The sequence below is a fragment of the Protopterus annectens genome, chromosome 3.part0, assembly GCF_019279795.1.
Source record: "Protopterus annectens isolate FY-2018-M chromosome 3.part0, PAN1.0, whole genome shotgun sequence".
Taxonomy (NCBI): domain Eukaryota; kingdom Metazoa; phylum Chordata; order Ceratodontiformes; family Protopteridae; genus Protopterus; species Protopterus annectens.
The window spans coordinates 430,870,782-430,896,514 of record NC_056731.1 but is presented as its reverse complement, the minus strand read 5'-3'; the positions used below and the strand labels follow the sequence as shown (position 1 = coordinate 430,896,514).

Sequence of the window (25,733 nt, the reverse complement as noted above, 5' to 3'; positions counted from 1 at the left end):
ATTCTTACCATAACAGTAAATGTTAGCTTTAGCTATATGGGTTATAGCCCGTAAAGGATATAAGAGCCAGCCAGCTTCCAAAGCTTCAGGGCACTTTTCGCATGCCCAAACTCTCAAGCTTCTTGAGCTGAGCTGACTTAAAGACAAGTTTGGTCACAAAAGCCCTTCAGAGATTTCATGCTAGTAGAGAGAGGGAGGCTGAGTCCTGAGAAGACAATGCTAGGCATAATAAAAAAATAAATGCACACACCCTGGCATAAAAAACACACCAAATAAACAAGGGGGGGGGGTGGAGGAACAGAATGGTTTCTGCAGCAGTCATCATTCGAACATCTACTGTTATGGTAAGTTCAATTTACACAACTGTATTATGTTCTTCACATTGATCACTGCTGCAGAAGCCTTATGTATGTGGGTAGATTATCACAGCTAACCATATTTGGGAGGAGGAAGGAGAAGGGTCCAGGAGCCCCTGATGAATAGTCGTAGCAAAATGTGATATAGACATAGGAAAGGAATCAAGCTTATAGTGCTTTGTAAAAGTATGTACAGAGTACCACATAGTAGATTCTAGAATACATCAAGAATCAAACCCTTTCCAAAAAGCCATAGATGAAGCCCAGGCCCTGGTAAAGTGGGCCTTGACCCTGCCTGGAATAGATTTGTCATATTGAATATAACAAAAGGTAAAAGCCTTAAACAACCATTTGGAAATGCTCTGTTTTGACACAGGTTGTCCCTTCTTACCTTCACAAGAAATGAACAATCTTATCAATCAAAATAACAATCAAAAGATAAGAACAATCAAAAGATCTGAAAGATTTAGTTATGTCAGGATAGTACCCGAGTTGTTAGTGGACATCCATGGTATGGAGCATCCTTTTTCCCTCATGTTTAGGTTCAGGAAAGAAAATGAGGAGATGGATAGCTTGGCTTAAAGTAAACTCTGATACCACTTTAGGCATAAAGGAAGGATTAGCTCTCAAAGAAACCCTGTCACTGCTTGAAATGAGATAGGGTTGTCTGACCACAAGACCTTGTGACTCAGATGCCCTTCTTGCGGAGGTCAGAGGAATCAGTAAACCTGTTTTCCATGTTAAGAACCTCAAGTCAGCCAGGTTAGCTGGTTCAAATGGACAAGTGTTAGCTTCTCTAACACAAAATTAAGATCCCAAGAAGGGGACACTAGTTTTCTTAGAGGCCTCTTATGCAAAACCCCTTTCAAGAGCATTTAGACATGAGACTGCATTGAAAGAAGAGGATCCATGGACAGGACATGCTGAAATGGCCAATAAATGAGCCTTAAGAGAGGAATAAGAAAGGTGATAGGATAGTAACTCACACAAATATTGTAAAACCAGAGAACATCTAGTCCTGAATGGGTGCTGGTTTTGTTGTTGGCACCAACTAGAAAACCTTTTTCATTTGCTAATGTATGATATTCTAGTAGCAGGATTTCTTGTCTCCATTAGTACCTGCTGTACCTCTTCAGAAAACAGGTGCCTGAAAGAAATTAAGACCCTCTCATCCAAGAAGTCAATTGAAGATGATTAATGTCAGGGTGTATTAAACACCCATGTTCTTGTACAAGTAGATGCTTTCTGCGAAGAAGTTTGTGGTAATTGCCCATGGCCATTTTATAAAGAAGGGAGAACCACTGTTGCTTGGGTCAGAAGGGGCTCACCATGATGATCTTGGTGGATTCCTTCTGAATCTTCAGAAGTACTCTGGATATTAGTAGAAAGAGTGGAAAGGCATACAGAAACATTGCTGTCCAAAGAAAAGAAAAGGAATCTGTATTCCACGACTTCTTGCATGGAGTCCTGGCACAGAATTTTACCAGTGGATTGTTCAGAGAGGAGGGAAAGATGACCATTGCAGGAACTCCCCCCAGATGGATCAAATCTTGGAAGACCCCCTGATCTAGCTTCCATTTGTGAGAGTCTGCTCTGGTCCTGATATGCTTGTCTGCCACACAGTTTTGCTCTGATGAAATGTACAAAGCCTGTAGAGTGAGACTGTGCTGTGAAGCTATATCCCAAGTTAACATGGCTTGTCTGCAAGGGAATACAACCTGGTTCCCCCTTGCTTGTTGATATACCACATGACTGTGTTATTGTAAGCAACCACCTGAAGAGGTCTCAGGAACCAAAGAGAGTTCATAGAGTTGAGTGCCTTGATCAGGGCAGGCATCTCCTTGATATTTATGTGCTTGTATCTGTCCTTGGTGTCCCACAACCCCTGCACTTTTATCCCTCTTGAAACTACTCCCCAAGCAAAGTCTAAAGCATCTGTGGTGACTGAATGCTTTGAAGATGGAGAAGGGAAGTCCTGGATTTAAGGATATCTGTTGTCTTTAACAAAAAAAATTATCTTCTGACAAACCCCAGTACTGTGATCTGAATAGATAAAGGTGTTAATTCTAAGATCACAGAGAGTTCAGTTACTACTGTTTCTTTGTCATGTGGACTCTTGCCAGGGGTATCATAGATGCCATGAGACTGAAGTCCAAGTGGAAACACCTTAGAAATAGATCTAGATAAAAATCTATTTTTCTCTGTGGAGGAAAAACTCTTTGAACTGAGGTGTTTAGTTGACATCCCAGCAGCACAATCTTGTTTGAGGGAGCCAAGAAAGACTTTTAAATGTTCTCTTGGAATCCCAGCTTGTGCACGAGATCTCTCCCCCAAGACAGTGACTCATGATGTTTTAAAAAGACTCTGCAAAGATAAGCAAGTCATCTAAATATGACAAAATGTGAATACCCTGTAGCTTAAAATGAGCTGCAATTGGAGTTAGATACTTTTTGAATACTACTGGCGCAGTGGATAGTCCAAAGGATAAGGTAGAGAACTGATAAGGGATCCAGACATACAGGCGTTGGGAGGATGGCCTAATGGTTAAGGTGTGTGCCTTACAAACACAACGTACAAGGTTTGAATCTCACAGGGGGTAATTGGCTAAGCTTAAAATGGCTCGCAAGGGCAGTTAGCCTAGTACTAATCTATGAACAACCTCAGAAATGTCTAAAGTCTGGATGAACAGGGATATAATGATAACTATCTTTTAAGTTTAGTGTTACCAGGAAACTTGAAAGAGGAAGAAGAAGTAACAGGTTGTGAATGTCTTATGGTCGACACCATATGATCGAACTTTGAAAAGTTTGAACATCCAAAAAAAAAAAAAAACTACACAAATAACCTACATGAACATTTTAAGAAGAGGGGCAAGCCCCCCTGCACCCCCACACTCCCTGCTCTTTAAATATACTAACTCCAAGATCGCACTACAGTGCAGAAAAGGAAATGTTTCCATTTCGCGTTGTACAGAGATCTCCGTTAAAACGTTTAAACTTTCAAAGGTTCAATCATATGGTGTCGACCATATGACACTCGAACTTTTGAAAGTTAGAGCATCCAATATAGACCCCTTTTTCACATACCTATCAATAGCTTTTCCATACCTATTAGAAAGAATAGGATTGTAATTAACTAAGTGCTTAGCAGTAGTGGTGTCCACTAAGACTACAGCTGCTGGGTCAGGTTTGAGAATAGTGTATAAAAATATAAAAGACTGATGAACTTTACACATTCTCTCTGCCTTTTTAGGGACATCTGGCTGACTATCAGGAAAACTGCAGGCAGTAAGACACATCCTCTAAAGCAGACAGAACAGGAAGAATGTGATTAGGTTCTGGAAAATCCTTCTGTAACAAGTGAGAAACCTTAGTGCTCTCCCACTGAAACCACTGGCACATTCTAGCAGTAGTCTCAGAGAAAGAAGCCACCCTCCCAAGAAACTAAGCTTGCCTCTGAGTCTGAATCAGAAATCTAAAGACAAAACCCTGAATCCATCCCTGCATCTTCCTGTTCAGATTCAGAATCTTGAATCTCTTCAGGAAAAGAGACATCCCTTTTTCTTTTACCAGAAACTACTCTACAAGAAGGATCAATAAATAGCCTGAATTAAACCCTCAGCCAGTCAAGGGCGACCACGGTGGTGCAGTGGTTAGCATTGCAGCCTCATAGCAAGAGGTTCTCTGGTTCGATTCTCGGCTGGAGTGCCTTCTGTGTGGAATCTGCATGTCCTCCCTGTGGTTGCGTGGGTTTCCCTAACCAGGAAAAGCTGAAAGAAGAAGAAACCCTGAGCCAGTCCCAGTAAACTACTCCTATCCAAAGAAATTTGAGGAGGCATAGATACATGTTTGGTTTTCTGTTTCTTGTTGACAGGAAAAAAATGGGGCCAACAGTGTTATTAATGGTTCTCCCCACACCTCCCGCTGCTTCCCCAGGGATGGGCACAACATTCTGACACAACAGGGAAACTTTCCCTGTTCCTTCTCCCAGGAACAATAAGAGTGGCTTTCCCTTGCCCACTGATGGGACCTCCTACAGTCGCAGAGGATGTGGCTAACCCTGGTCCACAGTAGCTGTAGGTGTTACACCAGAAGGATTCTGAGTAAAAGATGAGTGGCCTGAGGTACAACAAATGGCCACAGCAGAGTCACCCACCTACAACTGAGGCAAATTGCTAGCTTGCAATTTTGACAAAGGCGGTTTACTTAAATTTTTCTTTTTTTTGGCTAGAAGATGGACCAACCTTGGGACTGACAATCTGTCCAAGATCAAGCCAAAAATAATGCCCATTTCCCAGGTAAGACAAACAGCAAATGACAGTAAAACTATTAGTCCTTAGAAGTTTTTTTTTGACAGGAAAAAAACAAAGTAAAAAGTACTTTCAAACACTACGGCAGCCCTGCAATGGAAAATTAAACACTATTTCACAACTGAAAACATGTTTTCAGTTAGTTTACACTACTTTGAAACTGACAGAAAAAATGAGTGAATTGTTTAAAAGTACATTACACTCTCAAGACAATCTGTTAAAACACAACACTCCAAGCTTTAAAATAACTTTCCTGAAGAAGAAAGTAATAAAACGTCAGTAAATACAAGAGAATGGATGGATGTTTTTTTTCCCCAAAGTGAAGTTATCTGCCTAGCAAAGGATAGCACAAACCAACTGTTGATCCACGAAAGCTGCAGAGGAGTGTACACTTTGGTGGCAGTAAAACCCTGAAGGGCTTTGCACCCAAATTCGTCTTTTAGTCAGCTCGTCTCAAGCTGCTTGACAGTTTCGGCGCATGGAAGGTGAAACTTTGGAAGCTGGCCGGCTGTTACATTCTTGGCAGGATATAACCTATATAGCTAAGGCTACTGCAGCAGTGACCAATATGAAGAACAGCAGACACTAGTATCACTGCTTCAGATATACAGCAGTTGCAACTGTGCATTGTATAGCTTGAATTACAATCAACATTGAAAGGGATGCAATTTGGAAAGCTTAGATTACCAAGGAAGACTGGACAAGCTAGCAAACTTGCTGAAAGTTGGAATGGGAATTATGAGCAGATCACAAGCACATGAAGAGCATGTGGTTCTAGGCAGTAAAACTCATACTGTGAGTTAGTGTGTGGGCATGAGTGCGACCACTTGTGCATGTGCATGAGTATGTCTGTGTACACATGTGCATAAACCTGTGTGTGTCCCCCTGTGAGCATGTGCTTGTGTGTGTGTGTGTGTGTGTGTGTGTGTGTGTGTGTGTGTGTGTGTGTGTGTGTGTGTGTGTGTGTGTGAGTGTGTGTGTGTGTGTCTGAGCATGTACGTCTGTGTGCACATGTGCATAGACCTGAATGTGTCTACATGCATGTCCAGACATGTGCGTGCATGTGTGTGCGTGCACATGTGAATACATATGTGTGTTTGTGTGTGAGTTGTCTATTAAAAAAAAAATGTTATGGACATTCACAGTTATTTAGCTGAAGCACTTGCTATCCTTACTGGGTAACTTGTATACATTTCATGTTGTCTCTATTTCAAGAGGTTTAAGGTATCACACAGTAGAAAATCTATGTTTGCTGTTTGTGTTTTTTAACAGATTGTTGCTAAAACAGTTCTATTTATTGCTTGCATTTTTATAGGTTCATAATCTCATAGGTAAGTATCAGGCTAGCTGCCCTTGCAGACCATTTTAAGGATACCAAATTTCCATTTTTATGTTCAAACTAATCTATCCCATGTGGTTAAGAGAGTGGCTTTACCCATCCCATGGTTAATAATTATATTACCCCAATGAGAATAACTGGGATCACACCATACATAATTTGAGGGGGACCCATGCATGGGGCAAAGCATTTAGGAGCTACCTCTGTTTATTAGTAGTACAGGAGTCAATCCTAGAGTAAATTTTCTGTTTCATTTCCATTAATCAAACTTACACTTAAATATGGACAGGGACAAACTTTGTTCTATGTTTAATAGAAAATCCACCCCAGGGATCACTCCCAGTGGCTTTACTCGACAGAGGCACTGGGAACTAAGGTCGGGTGGCACTATGCCAGAGTAATCCTATGGGCTAGGTTTGTAAAGACTCCAGGGCCATTGGCTTAGTACACACCTATGAACCTATGTGGACGGAAAGTCTGTTCTGAGCAGCAGAATCCTCTGTGAGATACAAATGTCCCTCCAAACTGTTCTGTTGATTTTGCAGAAAAAGTTTAGATCCCCAGACCGAGGATAACTGATGCCATTTCACTTGCCGATGAGTAGTAAATCCATCAGTAATCGGCCAGAAGATACCTTGCATCCCAGACACAGGTCACCTCTTAGCAATCTGTAGGATACCAAGTACAGTGACAGCGCTTTCAGTCGGACCATGTAGGACATGTTGTTTAGGTGTTGTATCCTTTTAGTAAGGTAGGTCTGTGGGCGTTCTAGTTGTTGCAAGTGTATTATAAAAAAATAATTTTTGTTCTCATTATTCAAAAAGGTTAAGATAATTCTGTTGGCTTCTTAAATATCACTTCTTATTTTTACATATAATTATTCAAATATATTTCACATTCACACTTTTAAAAAACATGCTGCTAAGTCTGCATCATCCTCTGCACATATTCAGGGTGTGGCTTCCATTTGTTTTCCCTATTTATTATCTCGTACATACATGCACACACACACACACACACACACACACACACACACACACACACACACACACACACACACACACGCGCGCACACATACATGTGCGTGAGATAATTATCTCATATATATATATATATATATATATATATATAGTGTGTGTGTACACGGTTCCCCTTCATAATATCGAATTACTGAATGCTCGAAAGTCAGTAACTCGAAATTATAAAGTCGAACCAACAAAAATCCCAAAACCCACAAGCACGAAAACAAAAAACCCAGAACATACAGAACGCATACACCACACAACACACACACCATACAACCCACATAACATAAACTACAAGCCCTACACTACATGTACGCAGGGGGGCAAGCCCCCCTGCACCCCCCACCCCCCCACTTATAAATTCTAACTCCGAGATCGCACTAATGCACAAAAAAAAACACCACACAGACATTTTAAACTACCTCGCACACACACAAACACATCACACATACAGACACATCCAACACTCACACTCACACTCATACTCCCACCTCCCTACCCCAACCCACACACACACAACTTACAAAACACACACATACACTCACTTACCTTCAATTCCGTAAAACATCCCAACTCATACACTTCCTGTCCCGTAGCTAACGTGCATAACCGCAAATTCGAGATATTTGAATTTGCGCTTCTGCAGATTCGCGCTTCTGCATTTTCAACTTTACAGTCTCGAGTTACTGAATTTCGAGCATTCAGTAATTCATCCCGAATATGTGAAGGGGAATCGTGTACACACATATATGTGAGTAAAATAATCTCATATTATCTCGTATATGTGTATGTGAGATAATTATTTCATGTGTGTGTGTGTGTGTGTGTGTGTGTGTGTGTGTGTGTGTGTGTGTGTGTGCATGTGTGTATAGATATATATATATATATATATATATATATATATATATATACATACATACACATATACATATACTTCAAGTGATGACTGGTAATCTACTTCCATTTCTTATTTGTCTAGTAAAGTCCATGGATTGCAGCAACTTGACAGTACTGGACAAATGGATGGCTAGATGTAGTTCATGCTTCCTCTCATTCATGTCCAGATAACTTCAAATTTTAATTCATTTTTTTATCTTCTCTCTCCTTCCTTGTAGCGTTTCTTCTTGTTTCTACTTAATAAGCATACCTACATTCTCTTCTTCCTTTTGTCACCTCATTCCATTTTCCCATAGGATGTTTTTATATTTGCACTGGGTTTTATCATATTTCATAATTCCTATTTTTGTTCCTGAATATTTCCAATTTTCTTTCCATTTTTTCCATCTTTCCATATCTCCTCCATTTGTTCTCATTATTACATATTTCTTTGCTGATACATTTCAAAACTCTTTTACATCATCTGTCCTAATAATCATTGGAGCAATATTGAAAACAGCAATATATGTCAAGTAATGTGCCATGCTTTATTCTTCCTACTGATTATGAGCTACTGATTTGTTTGTGCAATTCTTGTCCACTGACTGCCTTCTACATATTTTTTTATTTGATTTTAGATGTTTAGAATTGCCTTGTGATTTTTTAGATGTCTAATCATATAAATGACTGCTGGGGATATCATCATTTTGAAAACATTAATTCTGCCTGCCTTTGTAATTATAGGATACTTTTGTTTTTAAATAAATTATTTTATTTTATACTCTGACCTTTGTATATTTGTATTTATCACATGCTTTAAAATGTTTGTACTGTTAGACATAAGTATTACAGATCTATTTCTTTTTATTCTTCCATAACAATCTTTCCTTCTAGCACTGCTACTCTAGCAACCACCATTTTTGATTACAACAAGCTAAACCTGGACAGGTTCCAAAATTATTAAAAATATTAAGGACTCTATTACGAATTTCACTAATAATTTCTGTTAATGGAATGCAGTCGCGTACAAGCATTTTGAATTATGCTTCTCTTTTGTCTTGATGCAATCTGTTTAGTTCTTTTATTTTTAATACTCATTTCTTCTATTACCAAAACTAATCGTGTTGGGGAGAGTGGGCAGCCTTGTTCTGTCCCTCTTTTAACACCTATTTCCTACACTGTACTATCATTAACTAAGATAATGATTTTGGGCCTGTATGCATTGTTATAACACATCTTTTGAAACTGTCTCCAAGATATCTTATTTCTACAAATCTTCTGTATAAATTCCAACTACATCAAGTTTTTTTTTTTTGATGTTGAAAAACACGATGCTTGCTTTAGTACCATTCACTTTTCCCTTCCATTAAAAAAAGATAGCTAACATATACCAGTTGTCACTTTTGTGTCTTCCTTTTACAAATGCACCCACCTATGTTGTATTAAGTTTGTTAGATATGTGCCCAGTCTTTATTCTCAAATATTTACCATTGTTTTTATATACGAATTTTCTAACAATGTGTGCCTATGGCTCCTTGGGTCTTTAGGTTCACATTTTCCCTTACTTGCTACTGCTACTACTGGTGCAGCTGCTAACGTTATTGCCTCACACCAAGAGGTTCTCTGGTTCAATTCTTGGCTGGAGCGCCTTCTGTGCAGAGTCTGCATGTCCTCCCTGCAGTTGAATGAACTTTAAAGACATGCAGGTAAGTGCGTGGGTGTGTGTGCCTTCTGTGAAGGTTGGGCTCTGGGCTGGCAACTCGACACTGTAAAACCCAATGCCAATCAAGAGTGGACCAGTGAGTGATGTGCTGTGGTGAACCCGAACCAGGAGAAGCTGAAACACTACTACTGCTATTATTCTAGCTGTCGTCACAGAATGTAGTGACGTTTGATTCGCCCTAAATCACTTTCACACTTTTATCATCATCCACTTAAAACCAAAAGGCTCAGATTCAATTACTTATCACTTACTGCTTTATTTGACTAATCTGGTTCCTGCTTTCCAAGCTGTATTCTGAGTCTTATTCAGTCTGTTTGCAGTGTACTTTTGTTTTCCAACGGTCTGGATCACAGAACTAAATGGTTACAAGTTTATTTCCAGCTGTTCAAAAGTTGAGCATTCGAGACATTTCTTGAGTTTGGTATCCACTTCATTTCATGTCTTTTACTTTCCTTAAGTGCTCAGCTGGATGTGTTACTCATGCACAAGTGGATTTCTATTGCCAGAAGTTTATTTACATTTTATTTGGCTTCACAGTCACTGCATGGCCCCAGTCAGACAGCCCTGCTCAACAGCTCCTAACACGAATTCTGGGATTCTGTAATACAGCAATAACTGATAACTTCACTGTGGTATATTGAAGGTTTACCCACAGTTGGTATGGTTTAATCATGAGGGCAAAGTCTGAGTGATTAAATAAAGCCAACCATGGGTAAATCTTCAATATACCACACCATGGAGTCAGTTATTCCTACTATACCATGATATTATTTAAGAAAAAAAATACTTACTTTTCTTAAATAATGTCTTTGTATAAGGCCTCTGTGGTGTCCTTCTGAGGTTTCTCCAGTATCCTGGGGCTTTTCTGAGGTACTGAGCATTCGTATGGGACTTGCGTTCCCAGATTTATGCATTACATCAGTGCTGTGCAAAGAAAGCAACAAGAAAGGAAGATCATAGCTTTTTGTTTTTTCATTTTTTTTTTTTATAAAAGAAAAAAGAAACCGAGAGACTGTTAACATTCGGGAGAGCTGAGAAAGAAAAAAATAAAAGGATAATCAGGTATGTTTCTTTAGTTTTGCATTACAAACCTGATTAGCCTCTTATTTTTCTCTGTGCCGTTTCCCTCGTTCATTTGAGGTCTTTGGTTTTGTACATTTATTTAAAAAAAAGAAAGAAAAGTAAAAATTTTATGGGATTTACTAATGGAAAAAAGTCCAGGAAAATAAGTCCAGGCAACAGGACCTTTTTTCATTGGTATATTCTTGGATTTCCAATGGAAACGCTGGTTGGCCTGACCAATCAGTCTACTCCTTTTTGAATATTACTGACCAGTCGTTGCATAACAAACTTTACAGAATGGGCAACCTGTACATCTCCACCCTGACCGGAGAATGAACATTGTCCAGCAGAGTGTTAATGCACAGGTAATGTCCACTGATAAACAAGTCCACTGCATCATGGCAACATATTAAGACGCTTTGACAGTAAAACAAACAAACAGCTCTCATTTTTTATGCACGCTAAACATTGTGTGTGTGTGTGTGTGTGTGTGTGTGTGTGTGTGTGTGTGTGTGTGTGTGTGTGTGTGTGTGTGTGTCTCTGTGTGTAAGTTTCTGTTTGTGTAGTGTATTTGCATGCACACAAGCATAAGAGAGTCCGAGAGAGCATGAGAGACTTAGAGACAGACGAAACAGAGTACTGACTGCAACAGGCAGACCATCAGCACAGAGGTTCAAAACTTTTAAATTCTGCATTATTGACTGATTTTAATTCTGAGTGATTTACCACAAATGAGATAGAGCAGTAATATGGGCAAAATCAGACACAGTAAAGGGAGTGGGGAAAGAAATTAGAAGGGGATGGGGTGGAAGGAGAAAGCTGCAACACCATGCTTTTTTTATAAGAGAGATTGTGGATGGATAGAAGGGTGGCCATGGTGGTGCAGTGGTTAGCATTGCTGCCTCACAGCAAGAGGTTCTCCGGTTCGATTCTCGGCTGGGGTGCCTTCTGTGTGGAGTCTGCATGTCCTCCCTGTGGTTGCGTGGGTTTCCTCCAGGTGCTCCGGTTTCCTCCCACATCCCAAAGACATGCTGTAGGTGGATTGGACACTCTAAATTGGCCCTAGGTGTGACTGTGTGGATTGTGTGTGCCTTCTGTGGAAAGTTGGGTGCTGGGCTGGCAACTTGACACTGTAAAACTCCACTGCCAATCATGAGCAGACAAGTAATCCACTGTGGTGACCCCTAACTGGGAAAAGCCGAAAGAAGAAGAAGAAGAATTGTGGATGGATAGATCTGAGAATTATAGTGTGGATTTGTGTGTGTGTGTGTGTGTGATTATATGAGTGTGTTTGTTTCTTCGTGTATGGTACATATGTGTGTGTGTGTGTTTGTTCCTTTGTGTGTGTGTGTCTGTCTTTGTATTTCTATGTAATGTGATTTTTGTGTGTGTGTGTGTGTGTGTGTGTGTGTGTGTGTGTGTGTGCGTGTGCGTGTACTAATTAAATAATTACATAAAAAGAAGTTACGTACTTACCATAACTTTCCATGTCAGTTGTTCATCTTGCCTTCATTCTTTACTAAAATTACCTCAGATCTTGTTTGCTGTGTATAACAATACCATATGTCATTCTTTCACCCCCAAGAGAAAGGAATAGAAGGACTGAGTAATCAGGATGGATTCAGCATTTCGGTCATCTATCAGCCCAGGAGGGGGTAGGAGAGAGGGACGTAATAATGAGGGCGAGATGAACAACTCACATGGAATGTTATGATAAGTACATAACTTCTTTATGTGAAGTTATCTGACTGTATTAACAAAAATCGTAATAATAGCATGCTTTCTTCTGCACTTTTTATTGACCTCTCTGAAGCCTTTGCTATGGTTAAGCATCAGTTACTTATAAACATACTCAAATCACTTTCAGTTGACACACAGGCTTTACAATGGTTCAAATCCTATTTAGATAACAGACAACAAGCTGTCCTCTGGGACAATAACCTATCCACACCCCTCCCTATTACCCTTGGAGTCCCTCATGACTCTATCTTGGGACCTCTCCTGTTCTCTATATTCATCAATGATCTAAATGTAAATCTACCTCAAGCTACCTGCATACAATATGCAGATGGCTTCCCATTAATTTATGCAGCCTATTCTTCAGCTGAACTCCAATCTATCACCCAGAACATATTTAACTTGGTACAAAACCGGTTTCTTCAAAGTTGCCTCCTCCTAAAACCCCCCCCAAAAACAAACTATTGCTCTTCACTCCAACACTAAAGTCCTCCCCAATAGATCTAACAGTTGTTTCCAAAAATGGCATTGTCATATCATCTGACCCTACCACCAAACTCTTATGTGTAACTATTGACACCAACCTTAACTTTGACTCACACATAGTCTTAACCATTAAAGGAGTGAATAGAAAACTAAGTTCCCTTTACCATATCCAACATTTCCTTACCCCTGAAGCCAGAATAACCATTGCTCACACACATCTGATCTCTACCCTCCTCTATGCCTCCCCCATTTATACTAATCTATCCAAAAGCAACATTAACAAACTGGTAACCTCCTATAACAACATTGCTAGATTTGCCACTGTTTTCCCATATAGAACCCATCATTGTCACAATCTTAAACAGCTAGGATGGCTCGAACTGCAAAACCAACTTAAATTTCAGCAACTGACTATCACCCACAAGATCTTGTATCATCCCAGTAATACTCCAATACTTACTAGCCTTATCACCCCCTAAACAAAACTTACAACCCTTCGTTCAGCAGATAAACTACTAGTTACAATCCATAAGTCCTACAACAAAGCAGCAGATTCTCTTTTCTCTAACACTGTTGGTAAAACCTGGAATAGCCTTCCCAGTAAACTATCATCACTTGCCTCACTTCCTATGTTCAAAAGACAACTAAAAATGTTCCTCAAAACTCAATGGCTATGCTCATGTTCTAATCCCGACTAATACACTTATTTTTACTCCATATCCTCTCTTCTCACCATTGCTGAATTTTCTATATACCTTCCGCCCAACTTTAATATATTATGACATCAAACTTCCTCTTTTCCTGCTTTTTGCCTAGCCTTATTATATTCTAGCTCTGACTATTAACTGTGAATCAAGCTTTTTTACTGTAAGCAAATGCTTCTTCTATGTAAATATTAGTAACCTCTTTTTCACATGAAGGATAGAATGTTATACCTCTTTTGTTTTAATACAATAATTGCCTTAACCTCTACTCCATAATTATGTAATAATGTATCCAGTAGTAGTGACTTGCTTTTTAAACTATAGACTGAGAACTGTAACAAACCCTCATCTTTGTAAATATGTATCTAGTAGTAGTGTTTTTGCTTGTTCTAATTATTTAGCTTAATGGAGCTTATTTCCCTGGGACTCTACTGAAAATGGACATGTATCCAGTTGGACTAGCCCGGTCAACAAATGTAAACTTACTTTACTGATGGGTAGCATCCCAAGCACCATCAATCTCAGATGGCTCACGGGAGTATATTTCTCAGGACCGTGGATCCAAAGGAGGCCCTGTCCCTGGAGGCCTTGTCAACTTTGTAATGAGTGATAAAGGTATGAGGTTTTGACCAAGTGGCTGCTGAACAAATGTTATAAATGAGAAGTCTGGCGGAAAGGCAGATGATGTAGAAACTGCTCTGGTTGAGTGAGCTTTAATCTTGTGTTGCAAAGGCATATTGGCAGCTGAATAGGCAAAGGTGATACAATCAGATAACCATTTAGACAGAGCTGTTTTAGCCACTGGTCTCCCCTTCCTGGAGTCTCAAAATGCAACAAAAAGCTGGTCTGTTTTTCTGAAATGTTTTGTTCTATCCAACTAAAATGTGAGCTGTCTGTGAACATCAAGTTTGTGCAGCATATACTTTAAATTGTTAGAATGGTTGGGGAAGAAGATTGGCAAATGAATAACTTGGTTGAGATTGATTTCAGTGCAAACTCTGGGAAAGAATGAGGGGTTTATTCTAAGTGAGACTCTGTCAGCATGGAATATCAAATTGGGAGGCTTGATGGATAAAGCCTGAAGCTCTGACACTCTGCTGGCAGAACTAATAGCTACCAGAAAGATGGTCTTCCAAGACAAAAATCTGAGATCACAAGATGAAGCTGGTTCAAAACAGGGAAGAATTATGTGGTAAATCATAAAATTTAGATTCCATACAGAATAGGGAGATTTCACAGGTGGTCTAATATAAAAAGTCCCTTTGAGAAAAGCTTTGGATAACTTGTGAGACATGATATTCAATCCTTCAAATTCAAGATGAAAATTAGAAATAGCAGCCAATTGAACCCGAACTGTTGCTGCTGTAGCTCCTTTGTTAAAAATCATAGTCAAGAACTCTAAGATGGAGGCCACAGGGGCTTAATGAGGATCAATATTATTATTAGAGGCCCATATAGAAAATGTTTTCCATTTGCTATGATACAGCTTTCTAGTAGAAGATTTATGAGAAGACAAAAGGATCTGTTTTGTCTCATTGGAAAGGTTATGGAACCTGGCTATGATGGGAATTGGAGCAGCCAAGCTGTCAGCTTCAGGGACTGCAGAGAAGGATGAAGATCCCCCGACGGGTGAGTCAGAAGGTCTGGAACTCGGTCCAGAACAAAGGGGAACCAAATCTGATGAGGCCAATGAGGTTCTATTAGAATGATGGTCCTTCCCAGGGTTTTTGCTTTCTGTAGAACCTTGGGTATCAACAGGATTGGTGGAAATGCATAGAGAAGACCCAGAGGCCAATCGTGTACAAGTGCGTCCTTTGGGGCTTCTCCCAGAGGGGGAATCAGGGCAAAGTAGCTTCTGCATTTCGTGTTCATGTGACTGGCAAAAAGGTCACAGCAGGCTGGCCCCACCTGCAGAATATCCTGTCTGCTATTTCTTTCTTGAGGGACCACTCGTGGGGCAATAAGATTGACCTGCTCAGTTTGTCTGCTATCACATTGGCTCTCCCTGGGATGTGTATTGCCAACAGAAAGCACTGGGTGGAAACAGCCCACTGCCAGACTCTGACAGCCACAAAGAGGGTAAGACCTGGTTCCTTCTTGTTTGTTCAAATACCAGACCACTGACATGTTGTCTGTTTGAATCGCAATCGTACCCAGAGGAAGAGAGTCCTGAAAGTACTGCAACGCCAAAAGTATTGCTCTCATCTCCAGGACACTGATATGCAGATGTGTCTCTTGATCGGTCCATGTGCCTTGGGCAGTCTTTCTCTGAAAATGCCCCCCCACCCTATCAGGGAAGCGTCCGTGGTCACTGTGGCCGCTGGAGGGGGTAGCACAAATGGGCATCCTATCGTGACATGAAGTGAGATCAACCACCACTAAAGGTCTTTCTTGCAAGAGTTTGTGATCATTATAGTGTGAGTCAAGGGGAGCTCTTGGTAAGACCACTGAGTGAACAACAGCCATTGTAGAATCTGCATGTGCATACCAGCTAGTGGTATGGCTAGAATTGCTGCTGCCACCATGCCTAATAACTTCAGAACTTCTAATGCTGGTGCTTTGTCTTTTGATATCAGAATGCTGACATGTTGATGGAGAAGAAAGACTTTTTCTATTGAAAGCCTTAGTGAGGTGGTGGTGGTATCCAACTCTGCCCCATAAAAATGATATGCTGCGATGGTGACAAGGCAGATTTTTCTGAGTTGATTGTAATGTCCAGATGATTGCAGAATGACAGAGTGGACTCTCTGGCCTGAATGAGTTGATGCCTGGTGGTAAGGAGACAATCGTCTAGGTATGGAAACACCTGGAATCCTTGACGCCTCAGGTGAGCCATGCATTTGGTGAACACTCTGAGGGCTGTAGAGAGACCACAGGGCAGGGCTCAAAACTGGTAATGATTGGCTCCCAGCCGGAAGCGCAGATGATCCCTGGATGGTCTGAGCATTTTTATGTGGTATTATGCATCTTTGAAAGCTATAGAGCACATCCAATTGTCTTTCCCTAAGAAGGGAGGTATAAACTGAAGTGTGACCATCCGAAACTTCTCTTTCTTTACGTATTGGTTCAGTCTGCTGAGGTCCAACGTGGGTATCCAGTCCCCCGTCTTCTTTGGAACCAAAAAGAATCTTGAGTAAGTTCCGGATCCTGTCTGGTCTGCTGGGACTAGTTGGATGACTCTTTTTCTTAGCAACATTTGGACCTCTAGTGTTGCCTGTTCCCTGTAACTGGGTGGAACGTCCGGGATTTTTCTTATGATTGGAGGGTGTGTGGCGAATGCAATGAAGTATCCTCTGGAAATGATACTTTGTACCCAGCTGTCTTTTGTTATTTTGAGCTAGGAATCTGGATACAAAGATAAGCGACCCCCGACTGCCTCTAGAGTAGGACAGTTGGGCCTCCTTTCAGGAGCGCTGTTAGGGCTTCCCAGAGAAGTGATCTCTGTCACCCTGGTGTTGCGGACCCCCTCTGCCACGGGGTGGCATCTTCCATTATTGCCCCCTCCTCTGCCCCTAGAGGGGTGTTCACCACGTGTGTCCTGAAAGGCTGCTTAGGCTTTTCAGAACCACATTTCTCCTCCCCTTTGACCGTTAGGGTAGGGTCGGGTAGGGGTGGAAAAATGGACCTCAATGGCAGACAGAGTCTTTTCGTCCTGTTCACACCTGGCTAAGGTTTCCTTCACTTTAGGCCTGAAAAGTGATGAGCCATCAAAGGGAGTGTTCATTAAGGAAGACTTAAATGGCTCTGCCCAGGAACACAAGCGCGTCCAGGAATGTCTCCTAAGAGCAACTCCTGTACCCACTGCCCTACTCGTTAAATCAGCTGCATAAGAGATGAGGCGCATGGATGAGTTGACAATAGAATTGAGGGAAGCAAGCTGGGAGGCAACTTTGTCGGAAGCTCCTGCAGCTACTGTACCCTGAAGAGAATCTCCTAATTCCTTAAAGAGATCTCTTTGCAACCTAGTAAAATGGATTAAATAGTTCAGCGAACGGAGAGCAAAGGTCACTGAACTAAACATGCGCTTCCCATATCTATCCATAATCCTGGAGGCTGGATAGACGAGGAAGTCTCAGACATTTCCTTTTTGGTGGCTGCCACCACCACCATGGCATCAACTGGAACACCTTTTGTTAAGAATGTTTTGTCGAGGGGGGCAGAAATGAATTTATTAGGTCTCCTAGGAACAGGCTCCATAGTATCCGGAGACTCCCATGCCCTTCAAGAGACCAGCTGCATCAGCTCATCAAAGGGTGGAGACACCCAAGAGGTGCAGGGCTGAGACCGGAAAGCCTTCAGTAGAACTGACTCATCCTCAGTAGGGCTTTTGGACTGCCAGTCACCCCTCTGCCTAAGGATCTCAAGTATCTCGGCGAAGAAGATATCGTCAGAGGGGGACCGTGGGACTCTTCTGACTCATCTAAGTCAGTATCCGATGTTAGAGACTCCTGTGGGGTGTCTAGGTGTTTCCTCTTGCACAATCTCTTCCTGGGAATCTCATCAGTGGGAGCTTCCTGAGGCTCTGGGTCTCTACACTTGGTCAGGATGTGTGAGGCAGAACAGACACAGACACTTTAGGGGAGGAGGAAAGCAGACCTGAGGTTGAGGATGTCCTAGGAGACATGACTCTCCTCATGGCATCAAAAGCACCTCTGCTCCGATGCACAGGAGCCAACGGATCCGAAGAAACTGCCTACACTTCCGGCACTGGGACAGTGGGCTCCGAGTCCGAGGTAGGAGCCGAGCTCATCTGAGCCGAGGCCCCGAGAGGCAAAGTCGGAACCGACAAGTCGGTTCGACTGTCCTCCCAAGACCCGACCAGAGAGTGTCAGCTCCTAGAGTCCTCGATCGGCACTGAGGACGTCAGAGTAAACAGAGCTGAAGACACTGGAGCAGGCGTCGGCTCCAAGGGTTCCACTAACATCAGGTCTGCCTTCTCTGGCTCCGAAGGAACAGCATGGCTCGGAGGAGGAATAGTTAGAGTCGGTGCAATGGTCTTCTGCTCCGAAGTCATTTGGGTCGAAGCTGATAACATTTTTGCTAATGCTAACAGCTTCTGTCCCACACAATCCACATCCAGATCCCACAGAATGATAGATGATCGAGAGGAGCTTAACGAAGGTGGTACCGACTAAAGAAATGGACTCTTTGGTGCTTCGGACACCGATTCCAAGACTGGGGACCGGCTCCAAAAAGTAAAGACTGTCAGCTTCGATGGAAGTGGAGCTGAAGTCAAAGGCTTTTTTTTTATTTCTTGGTCGATGTCTTGAAAGACGTTCGATAAGTTTCCTCTTCCTTTCCTGCAGGACCCTTGAGGAGAAGGAATGACAAATAAAACAACTGTCTTGCAAATGCAGAGCCCCTAGACAGTAAACACAATTAACGTGGCTGTCTGTAACAGACATCTCTTGGTCACACTTTGGGCACTTTTTGAAGCCAGGCTTAGGGTGCTTATCTTGGTCAGCCATATTAATGTCAGAAAAAAATACTGTTACCACAAAAAAAAAATCAACAGTAATTATTCACAGAAGCCTGGAAAAATTGCAGGCTAAATCACACAATAGTAAATCTGCACACAAGCCTTAAATAAAAGCAGGCTAAATCACATGCACACACACACACACACACACACACACACACACACACACACACACACACACACACACACACACACAAGTATAAATGTGATATCACACAAGCAGACTATGCAAAAGGAGACAGCTGCTAGGAAACAACAACCTTATCTAAATAAACCAAGGTTTACTGTAACTTCAACAGTAATAAGAACTAATAAGAACTAAGCCTTATCTAAAAATGCAGAAGGCTAGACAGACCACACAGCAAATGACTATAACTATCTAAGCTATAACTATCTGACAAAATGTGACAAAGGTCACTGAATAACACACTGTAAGCTGAAAATTAAACAATAACCTTATCTAATTATCTACACCAAGTAGAAAAATCTACTACTAAACCAGGCCTAAAAGAGCCCAACTAGAAATTTATTAAGAACAGTAAATGGGAAGGGAAAACACACTGAAAAGCTATAAGAGCTTTATCAACAATGCTAACTATCTAACTATACTAAATAAAAATTTTGAATAGGATAGCAATGAAAAAACAGCTTAACTGGCCCGAGCTAAATCAGAACGTCTGATCTGCTGCAGCAAACTAGATCTGAGGTAATTCCAGGTGCTTCATGGGATAGGGACTTGGCCTCGAGCTATTTGAAGACCAAGGGCTTTGCAATTGGCCGTATCGGAGCCGAGGGATCAGCTCCAAAACCATCAGTAAAGAATGAATGGCGAGACTGAGCAACTTCACATCATATATTTTGATGTAAAATACTTCCTACAGCAACAATTACAGCAAGTCTGAAAAATGAACTGAAATAATTATTTTACATTAGAAATATAAAACCATTATTTAGTATTAAAACATACAAAACATTTTAAGAGACAGCCCATTCCTCCTGCAGAGTCGACCTCAGAACACTTGGATGAGCATTATTTACACAATAACACACACCCTAGAGGGTATTATTGCTCGAATAACACACTTAGCCTCAAGTTTGACTTGCCATGAGAGCTGCATGGCATGATTTACAGTGTGAATTGTCTTGGGTAGAGCTTGGCATTTCTGTGATTTATGTGCATGTTTTTGTGTGTGAACTGTCTGGGGTAGGGCCTGGCATTTGTGTGATTTGTGCGTATGCTTTTGTGTGTGAATTGTCTGGGGTAGGGCCTGGCATTTGTGTGTATGTTTTTGTGTACGAATTGTCTGGGGTAGGGCCTGGCATTTGTGTGATTTCTGTGTATGTTTTTGTGTGTGAATTGTCTGGGGTAGGGCCTGGCATTTGTGTGTTTCTGTGTATGTTTTTGTGTGTGAATTGTATGGGGTACAGCTTGGCAGTTGTGTGATCTGTGTGTATGTTTTTGTGTGTGAATTGTCTGGGGTAGGGATTGGCATTTGTGTGTATGTTTTTGTGTGTGAATTGTCTGTGGTACAGCTTGGCATTTGTGTGATTTGTGTGTATGTTTTTGTGTGTGAATTGTCTCGGGGGTAGAGCTTGACCTTTGTGTGATTTGTGTGTATGTTTTTGTGCGTGAATTGTCTGGGGTAGGGCCTGGCATCTGTATGATTTGATGATTTGTGTGCATGTTTTTGTGTGTGAATTGTCTGGGGTAGGGCCTGGCATTTGTGTGTATGTTTTTGTGTGGGAATTGTCTGGGGTAGGGATTGGCATTTGTGTGATTTATGTGTATGTTTTGTGTGTGAATTATCTGGGGTACAGCTTGGCATTTGTGTGATTTGTGTGTATGTTTTTGTGTGTGAATTGTCTGGGGGTAGAGCTTGGCATTTGTTTGATTTGTGTGTATGTTTTTGTGTGTGAATTGTCTGGGGTAGGGCCTGGCATTTGTGTGATTTGGGTAAATGTTTTTGTGTGTGAATTGTCTAATGTAGCACTTGGCAATTGTACTTGTGAATTCATCTTACTTCTGAGTCTTTTGTTTGCTGATGGTGGTTAAGGAGTATGTAATACACATGTGAAGAACTGTAAATAGGCTAACTCTCTTGAAGCTCTGATGATATGTAAGAGCTGAAATATCCATAACATGTCTAAATATGTAGGAAAAGCTGAGAACTAATGATCAGCTGTTAATCTCATACTTTGATTTATGAACTGACAGTCTGGCTGTTCACTGTTCTTTTAGGGACCCAGAAAGACAACTTCACTGCATGCATGGATTTTCGATTAGATATTATCAGTTGGCTTATGACTTTAAAACAACATTCATTCTTAAGGTGGACATCACTTTGTGAGTCAGGTAATCAGCCACATTTTGATGGTTAAGCTTGCCTCTTGATATGCTATCATTTAAATTGTTGTAAAACAGTTTGCTCTACAATTGTTTCTAAAATTCATCTTATTTTTTTCAAGTATCTGTTTTGTAAGTCTGGCTTCTTTGCTAGCAACGTTAGCCATCATCATTTAATATTTAATGGTATTTTATTGTTGTTTATAAATAAGAAAAATCTAAATTAATTGTTTTAAGTTCTTATTCAATTGTTTTGTCTAGTCTGTATTTTTTGAAATGTTTTATAGCATATTTTGATGTTCTTAGTTTCCATGCTTTATTATAACTTAATTTAGTAATTCTGCACTTCCATTAGTAATTTCTTGCTTATGATCAAAGAAAAAAAATCACCGTTGCTGTTCAGCTTTAGTTTTTCTTACATCTTTTCAACACCCCTTTTCTGACCAAAACAGTGCAGTAAAAATCATTTAGGAAATAACTCAAATAAGCCAGGGCCCAAGAAGCCATAGATTTATACATGCTCTGGGATGCATTTTCTCAGCCTTTTAATCCAATGGTGGCCTAAACCAAAATCATGAGAAAGAGAAGAGTTTCAGTCTTTATTTTTTCTTTCAAGTTGTGCCTAAGGCTTAATGTTCAAAGCTGATAAAAGAGTAGCTCACAATAACAAGCCAGTTGTTGTGGGAATACACAGGTCCTGTCTGGGAATACTGCCTGTCTCTCTTGTTGTTGTGTCTTTCGGCTTTTCCCGGTGAGGGGTCGCCACAGCGGAACTCCGGGTCCGCTAATGATTGGCAGTAGATTTTTACATGCCAAGTTGCCAGCCCTGACGCACAACCTTCAACAAAGGTACGCCCATTCACGCATGTCTCCACACAGAAGACGCTGTAGCTGAGAATCGAACAGAATGTCTTACTGTGAGGCGACAACGCTACCACAGCACCACCACCGCACCCCACACAAAAGACAGTCACCGCCTATGCGTCCCTCTGGTGTTAGACTGGGATGAATGCAATGGTTCAAACTGCCACTGTCATGTATTTCAGGTGACTTCTGATAAACATATACATATAGATAGCATGCCTCTTCACTCCTCAACCTTAACACCGAAAGGCAGCCATATGTATACATGCCTGATGGATGACTGTGTGGAAAGTGAAAAAATAATGATTACAGTAATGTATTCTACTTTTTTGCTCCTAGACAGTACACTGCCCTACACAAGCTATAGTAACCTTCTCTTTACACCTCTGAGGTCTGTGAGAAAAGTAAAGGAAACAATAACCACACTATCCTCAACTCAAACAGAAGCTGTAATGACAGTGCACAGATAAAAATCATGATGTTTTACACACACACACACACACACACACACACACACACACACACACACACACACACACACACATGCATGCACACATGTGCACACACACACACACACACACACACACACATGCATGCACACATGTGCACACACACACAAGCATAAACCACAGCAGTACTAGTTTTATACTTATTTCAGCAAATAGTAATATATTAGGTAACACCGATACTGCCAAACCAGATCATCAAACAGAAGCAGCAGGAGTAAGTCACTTTTATTTACCTCATTCACAGACCTTCCCTGATTTTGCTCATACCTTTGTGTTGTCCTTTGCAAAAAGTTTGATTTGCTGGTAAATCATTCAGATTACAAAGAGACAATTAATCCAGACATTGGAGTTTTATACTTATTGTCCTAAAATACATGTTGATGCAAAAGGTGTTACTCTATTAGCTTTTTAAGTGAATTAGAGTAATATTTAAAATGTGTTCCTGATTCTGAGCCTTTATTCTGCTATTATTTTTGGCACTGCAATGAATTCTTGAGCAAAGAAGTTGACAGTTATAGTATCTGGTGTTCTGCCAGTATTTATAAAACTCCCTGAAAGAAAAAGCCATTCCTGATGATTGGAAGCATCTGCTTTTCTCAAAATCCAAAGTTTGCACTGAGATCAGTCATTCTAGGCTGCTGATGTCTCCAGCATTTACCTTGCTCATGTTTGTTATCGGCTTTATTCTAACACGGACATATCGCAGCCATGTTCAGGTTAAAGGGCATAATCAAGAAATTAGTACATTTTTTCTTCCTCATTTCTCTCCAACCAGCACCAGCTTTTGTGGGGCTCATACACAGTCAAGAATGATTAAGGGGGGGGCCTGTAACCATGGGTATTGCAGAAAACTAAAGCTGGCTAAGTAGTTACTTTTAGTGGAAAAAATTATCAAGCCAGGGGCACTATGTCAGTGGTAAAATATTTAATGGAATTGTCATGCCTGTTACTTGACAAAACGCTGTTACTATAACCAGAAATATCTTTGAATTTTAAAGGAGATATAAATAAGAGTTATCACCCACCTGGATTATTAAGTATACAGGATTGCTCTGCTAGCTTTTGTTGGTTTGAGAGACATGTTACAAAATATCAGGATGTGATTACTTCCTATGGTTGACCCCCCGCGAAGAGGCGCCCCAGTGACCATCAGGTTTGCTGGTGCCTAAAGCTGGCTATGTTTATAAACAAGCTTACACATGGGGCCAGATTCTAAAAGACTTGTTCTCAGAGGAAGTGACTTACTCTGGTGAAATACTCTGGAGGAAGTTACTTACACTGACAGTGAGTCTGTTTGGAATCGGGACAAATGTACACAATTTCTGGTATTCCTCAACTTCCATTGCACCACCATTCATCATTGTAGCACTCAAAAAGGTCACTGTATATTGTTTTTGTAGCTATTGCTCCAGTTAAGGACTGGTTTTCTGTCAAGCGCTAAAGCTATATCACTAAAACATGAGCATCAGTTTTGGAATGACATGTTGGGCCAAGAAATCAGAGAAGCCATGAGATAAACAAAAAAATATGGGGGAAAAAGAGCCTTTGCACTACACACACAATACTTAACATAGTGATGCCATAAAAATATTACAGACGGGAATTACCAAACAGCTAAAAATGGTGACAAAGTGCAGAACTTACAGGGGTATGAAGATAAAGTTTGATGATGCATAGCACCGATTACAGCTTAAAATATAAATACATGAGTGCCCCTCAGGATAAACGAGAGAGAAGATAATCTGTTGCTCACTCCATACATTAACTTAGGGAAAGCCTCTTGTTATCCAAAGATAAATTTCTTCTGCTATTTCTTAATGTTTGTACAACAGTTTCTCCAACTTTGTGTTCCAGTTTACTTCATATGATCTCACTTCTGTTCCTCCCTCCCTGTTCACACATGGGCAAATAACATGAGGGAATAGGATATATTCATCGAAGGATTCATCAAAGGATAATTATGGTGTTGGATTGCATGGTGGACATTGCAGTATACATTAAAGATAAAATTAATTAATTAAAGGTGATGAAAATATAGAAGTGAATGGAAAATAGCTCTCATTTGGCATGTGAACAAGGTGAGGGGTGAGACATCTGAGTACTGGAAGAGGGTACAAGGCAATTTGTAAAAATAAGATAAGGTACAGGAATGAATATATGGGTTGGTGTTATACCATTTTTTACATAACCAGATACAGGACATGAAAATGATGATATACTGAAGTCACAATGAATAAATTACAGTATGCAACATTTGCAACATATTTACCAAATAGCACCTGTTCAACCTTCTCCTTTTCAGGTGCTTCGTTTAAAACCTCAGGGAATTAATTTTCCCTGCTGTCCACCTGTTTAATGTAAAACTTTATTCTCACTACGGCTCCTTCTGATTCTCTTCTAGCTCCCTCCATTTATTATTCTGTCCTTCAGATTCATAACTCTGAACTTGTTTCCTTCAGAACTGTGGACACAGTGAAAAATAATGGCAGGGAGATAAAGGCCCCATAATTAAGGACAATTTGTAAACAATACTCTCACTCAAAAAGCAGGCAGGACAACAGGTTTTGTAGCAACATCCATTTTCTGAACAACAAAAAAATCTGGCTCTAATGTTTGGCATTATCAACTGGCTGTAATCCTCAATGATTTTATGGGAGGACAAGGCAAGATCAGGGACAGTTGAGAGGTGCGCTCACATTAGGCACTAAAGTGAGGTCCTGAACTGGTAATATCTACTTGAATATGAACCAGTCTATGGAGTATTCATCAAAGAAGAAAAGAGGACTATTCCTGTTGTGGCCAAATTAACCTCAATCAGTTTGAATGCTACACACAGTGCCCAGAAGGGCCACCATGATGAGCAAAAGTCAATAAATAACATTTGTTTAACACACACAGAGAGTACGCCCTCTTCCTACAG

General features: G+C 40.7%; 1 protein-coding gene across 2 annotated transcripts in view; it reads right to left on the bottom strand.

Moving 5' to 3' along the window:
* SEMA5A (semaphorin 5A) overlaps positions 1-25,733 on the bottom strand; it is a 2,688,572-nt gene that overhangs the window by 1,446,072 nt on the left and 1,216,767 nt on the right. The window lies entirely within an intron of this gene.